Here is a 6,620-nt window from a genome sequence, read left to right as displayed (position 1 = left end):
CTATCACATGTTAAAGGATCACGGAATCAAGGATCAAGGAAGCTTTATTGTCATATGTAGCAAGCTACAATTAAAGTTAAAAGCCCCCCGCCCCCTAACTTTGCTGATAAAAGACAATATACATTTGGTATAAAAAACAACAACAGCATAAAATAGTAAACCACACAATAAAAGAGCATACCGGGGAGATTGTATGGTAGATGTCTATCTAAAAAGTCCATAAAGTAAGTGAAGTGTGAAGTGGATCAACATAGAGGTCATAAAGTGCTGAAAACAGGCAGACTATTTAGAGTTAATAACCCGTATGGCTTGAGTGAAGAAACTCTTCCTGAGCCGCTCACTCTTTGTTTTGATGCAGTGGAGACATCTGCTGGACGGAAGCCACTGAGACAGGCTGTGATGTTCGCTCTGGAACTACACCTCCTGGTGTAGATGTCTGGAACTACACCTCCTGGTGTAGATGTCTGGAACTACACCTCCTGGTGTAGATGTCTGGAACTACACCTCCTGGTGTAGATGTCTGGAACTACACCTCCTGGTGTAGATGTCTCCAAGCGAGGGCAGAGCAGACCCGGTGATCCGCTCTGTGCGCACCTCACCACCCTGTGCAGCGCTTTCTTGTCCTGGGAGGAGCAGTTTCCAAACCAGGTGGTGATACATCCCGACAGCACCGACTCCATCGTGGCAGTGTAGAAGTTTTTTTTTAGGATATTTTGAATTTTCTCAGCCGCCTAAGATGGTCCACGCTCGCCTCGTTTTCTTCACTACTGTAGTGGTGTCAGCCGCCTATGCCAAACTTCCAAACTTAGGACCTTCTTGCTGTGAGGCGAGAGTGCAAGGCAAGAACGCTACCACTCTGCAATAGTACCCCCAAGTTACATAACATAGTATTTACAGTACTGACACACCGCGCCCCCAAGTTACATAACATAGTATTTACAGTACTGACACACCACGCCCCCAAGTTACATAACATAGTATTTACAGTACTGACACACCGTGCCCCCAAGTTACATAACATAGTATTTACAGTACTGACACACCGTACCCCCAAGTTACATAACATAGTATTTACAGTACTGACACACCGTGCCCCCAAGTTACAGAACATAGTATTTACAGTACTGACACACCATGCCCCCAAGTTACAGAACATAGTATTTACAGTACTGACACACCGTGCCCCCAAGTTACATAACATAGTATTTACAGTACTGACACACCATGCCCCCAAGTTACAGAACATAGTATTTACAGTACTGACACACCGTGCCCCCAAGTTACATAACATAGTATTTACAGTACTGACACACCGTGCCCCCAAGTTACATAACATAGTATTTACATCACTGACACACCGTGCCCCCAAGTTACAGAACATAGTATTTACAGTACTGACACACCGTGCCCCAAAGTTACATAACATAGTATTTACAGTACTGACACACCGTGCCCCCAAGTTACATAACATAGTATTTACAGTACTGACACACCGTGCCCTCAAGTTACATAACATAGTATTTACAGTACTGACACACCGTGCCCCCAAGTTACAGAACATAGTATTTACAGTACTGACACACCGTGCCCCCAAGTTACAGAACATAGTATTTACAGTACTGACACACCGTGCCCCCAAGTTACATAACGTAGTATTTACAGTACTGACACAGTACAGGGACAGGACATAAAATACACAGTGAGGATCACTTTCCACTGTGCATTAGGAGCCTATACATTCTGTTTGCATTAATACAAGATAAGTTGACAGTTCAGAGTCATTAATTACCTGCATTTCCATTTAAGGCAAAGGTGGTGCAGAGAAGAATGGAGACGATCAGCATCTTTTTGATGACACCCTGCAGTCTGGCCAATGAAAAGACAGATGTACTAACAACACCCTGTAGTCTGACCAATGAAAATACAGAAGTACTAACAACACCTTGTACTCTGGCCAATGAAAATACAGATGTACTAAAGTCATTGAGAATCACAGGTTTGATTCCTGCTGAAGAGGCATTCAGATTATGAAGCTGTCTCTGACCTCTGACCCCTCTGGTGACCAGTGTTGGGCAAGTTACTCAGGAAGTCTAATAGTTACTTATGACTTTTTTTTTTTTTTTACTGTACTTATCACTTGGTATCAAAAGTAATTAGTTACGTTACTCATTACTATATTACTTTTGCTCCTTTTACATCTGAACACACGTTATTGGAACACTAATTAACCTTAGGAGGAGACAAAAATCAGCCACACTGTATACTTTTATTTGCTTATACTATAGGACAAAAAACTAATTACATTCTGGCAATGCAGTAGTCCCAGACCTATCTACACTTGCCAGGAAGCGCTGGAGAAAGTAATGCAGTAACTTGAAGTTACTTGGATTAGTAACTGTAATATAATTACTGTTTTGGAAATTGTAATTCCTTACACTACTCGTTACTGGGAAAGCAATAGAATTACAGTAACATGAGTAACGCGTTATACACTGCCCAACACTGCTGGTGACACGCATTTATGTGTCTAGAGGGCGATACAAATTCATATTTAATGGTGAAAATATTAAATTATTTCGTGAACACAAATTATCACACAGAAAATGTGTGAGGTCTCAAAAAAACTGAAAAATAAAGCCTGGACTTACTGTTAGGCCTGAAAATCAGGATCTCCTGAGCTTCAGTCAGATGTGGCGACAAGCAGAAAGGGGAGCGCTGATTTATAGCCAAGATCAAAGAAACATGTATTTGATTTACCAGCTAACTCATCATTGGCTGGTTTAGAGAACCTATATAAGGTCAAAGGAGATGTTGACACACACACACACACACACACACACACACACACACACACACACACACACACAGCTGTGTGAATGCAGCACATAAACCCAGAGCCCTCTGCTCTGTTACAGATAAGAAGATGCACGCACATCCAAGCCAAAGTGAACAAACCTTAAACTAAACAAATACAACTATGAAGGTAAAGATGTTGCCAAATCGAGAGATTGTAGCCTTCAATTTAGCCTTCTAATTGTAGAACAAATATCTGAACGTGTGTTTAAAGGTCCCATATCATGCTATTTTTTTTAACTGTATAAAACATGTCTCATAGGTCTTTAAAACAAGGTTATGAATTCTGTTGCAAAAAAATATCAAATCCAGCCTCTGTGCTTCCCTATGTGCTCTGTCTCTCCCCTCCTTAAAGGGATAGTTCACATCTGTTAAAGACTTCTTTGAAATTCTTTAAAATCTTTTAAATACAGGCCATTTAAAGTCTAGCCCTATTTGCTACTTACCAATGATGATGTTGATTGGTAGAGTTCTTTCTCAGCACAATCCATGCTGTTCCTCATAGCCCTCATGAAAAAGTACTACTGAATCACTACTCATCACTACTACACAATATCTACACAAAACCTACTGTTCCACTACTTGATTGCTATTGAGATGTGTAGTGATTTATGTCGTGATTTCAGTAGTATTGAGTAGAGCATTGGCCCCTTTCACTACTGGTGATTACTACATAATGCCTATATCACTGCATGATTACTACTTAATTACTTCTGTCTCACTATTTGGCTTTTAGGAAATTACTATATAAACACTACTCATCCCTTCACAATTATTATTGAATTACCACAATGCTTACACATTTACTACTGTATGCCTTCACAATCCCTATGGGATTACTACATCCTTCTGTATGTGTCACTATTGAATTTCTCTTCATTTAAACCTTTTGAATGACTATTGAAAACACATTTGCTACTAGTTGCGTATTCAGTATCATGCTATTATCATGCATATAAATTATTCTTATCAAACAAGAATGAGCTTACACAAGCTTAATTTCAAATACATTTATTAAATTGAGTGAATATTCTCTTACATGCTTTACATTAAAAAAAATCATGTATAGCATTACTTATCACATTTTAAAGGGGGACTAACCCCCTAGATATCTATTAGAACAGTGATTTGAAAATACCTATGGAAAAAACCAAGAAATGACATATGCTCTTGTCTATACTGGACTCTTTGGCTGTGTTGAAGTCCAGATTTTTTTTCGGAAATCGACGCCATTACAGTTTGCCTATTGCCTCAAAAATAATTTATTTGAGAGGGGCCATATCTGTATAAATATCAACAATTAGCCAACGCTGGTGGCCTGTATGGAAAGAGCTTTGCTCAAAATGGTTGAAAGTTATATCAATTTGGTAATTCAGTGGCGAACTAGAAATTTAATTATTTTTCTGCATGTAACTCTATGGCAGTGTGTCAAAACTACGTTACGAGAGCAAAGTGGCATGGGCTCGTTACAGCAGCACACCGCACAATACGACAAACCCCCCGTTCTGGGGTAACACAATGCGAGATTTCTCTACGTCATTCCCTCGTCCAAGTTGCCATATAGTCCCTTTTTCATTTTAGTTTGGGGACTTTTCGTGGGGACTTTTCGTGATTCTTGTTAAAAGTTGTGCAAAAGTTTTTTCCTCTCAGCGCAGTGCAGGCTGCCTGCGCCTCCTCCCTCCTGCCAGACCCCGGCTGGCGAAACAGCATGGGGCGCTTGTAACCTCACGGAGCAACAAACAAACAGACAGAAATAGCTGGTGTGCGATTTAGAGAATACAGTCTGAGATTGGGTACAGGATTGAGGGAATCCCGCATCTGTTTGCGAAGGTGCGACTGGACAGGACGCTTTTCACAGACGGGCACAGTAGTCGGAGCGAGGCGAGTGTCTCTCAGGGCTACTCAGGGCAGAGCTGCAGATCTCTCCTTCTCCTCCGCGCATTCAGTCTGTCCAAAATCATTACCGATATAATCTCAGTAGGAGGGATGCAGGGAAATGATAGTAGCCGATGTGTTTAGAGAAGCTTTGTCACGTTGTCACGTCGTAGTATAGCGTTATATTTTACATGTGCGCTAAACTGCGACCATATTTGTTTGCGGAAATATCAGACTGCTCTCTCTACTCTCAGAGCACAGAGAGCTCTGCTCTGCTGCGCGCGCCCGCGGAGCTTGGAGCTAGTGCATGAGGTTTACAGTACGACTCTCTCCCGCATGCCTGGGCTGGAGACAGCTGCTTGCAACTCGGACTGATAATATATACATCATCATTCGAGCTTATTCAGGTAAGATATTAATAAAGTAGTGACACATTCAGCGGGAAACTAACTATAATTAAGACATGTGCCAACTTTGACAACGTTTGGTTCAGTATTTTAAGAGCAAACTTCAATAAGAATAGGCTTGGAGTTCTGAGGAGCTGAAAGGGTACATGGGGGGTAGGGGAGTAATTATCTTGAAATCCCATAGTCTTTGGGGACAACCTGACGTCAGGTTGTACCAAATCTCCCATTCATTTGAGAAAAAAAAAAAAAGCAGTCTTTGACCCTAAGAGGGCGCTTATGCCAGATATGCTGCTGAAAAATGATACAAATGGTAAAATGGCAACAGTTTGGTGTCAAATGTGGAAATTCTGACCAGAATTCTTCACACATCACCCCCAAAGTCATATATATTGGTTAAAAGCTGAAAAAAAGTGTTTTGGAGGTTAGTTCTCCTTTAAGCAGAACCCTTGATTGGCTCTGAGAGGTTGTTTACGAATTAGCCGCGATCTGATTCGACTAAACCCAGCAGCTTGTCTGAGCTGGATATGCCAATTGAGGGGTTCCTCTGCCTTTCCGACATGCTGCCACTCCGAACGTTAACTTCCATTATTCGGACTGGCGGTCGTTCACCTTAGAAGCCGCAATGCCGACCTTAGGTTTAGGCGTGGGGGTGGGAGAGGTTAGGTTTTGGGTTAGGGTCTGGGGGAGGTTAGGTTTAGGCATGGGGGGAGGTTAGGTTTGGCGTGGGGGCTGGGAGAGGTTAGTGAAAAACGGGGAATATAGACCCCCTTTCGGAGTGCCGATATTTCGGAGTGGCAGCACGTCGGAGTGGCAGCATGTAACCGCCAATTGACTGCAATATTGTAACAACGCCACTAAATTCTCCAAATAGTTTAACTTCTGTGTATTTAACATGGCATAATGTAGAAAATGATTGTTCAAACAAATCTATGTTCAATAACAATCAAAGTTATGTCCACCTTCGGTCATCAGAAGGCCATCTCAAAAGCTCTGATTAGCGTATGATGCAACGTTACATGCCCAAACAGAGATCAACTTCAGATACAACTTGTGAAGCTACTATAGCAATCTCGCCAATAAACATGAATGTGCATAAAGTTTACCAATGGATTATTGAAATAAACATTAAGTGACTCTCTGATACTTTGTTGCCAACGCGGAATGAGCTGCCCATGACACTAGATTAATGATACATTTTACCAGGGTGTGAAACACAAGAACCTGTGTGTCTAACGTGCACCATCTCTATTATATTGGATTTACGCTTACAAAATAATAGTGTGTAGTGTAAGAAAAAATATAAAGGTGAAAAAGACTGATTGTTGGGATAATTAACTTTCAAAGATGTTGGTTGAGGAAACTGGATGGATCAGAGAGCCTCTGACTGGTGTGCACATTAAAACACAAGGATCCAAGGGCCGTTTAACCTTTTATTTGGAGTAGGTTTGGCGTATGTTGAATGGATGGATGATGGATAGATGAATG

Source organism: Poromitra crassiceps (genome assembly GCF_964638095.1).
Source record: "Poromitra crassiceps genome assembly, chromosome: 27".
NCBI lineage: Eukaryota > Metazoa > Chordata > Actinopteri > Beryciformes > Melamphaidae > Poromitra > Poromitra crassiceps.
This window is presented reverse-complemented; position numbering follows the sequence as displayed.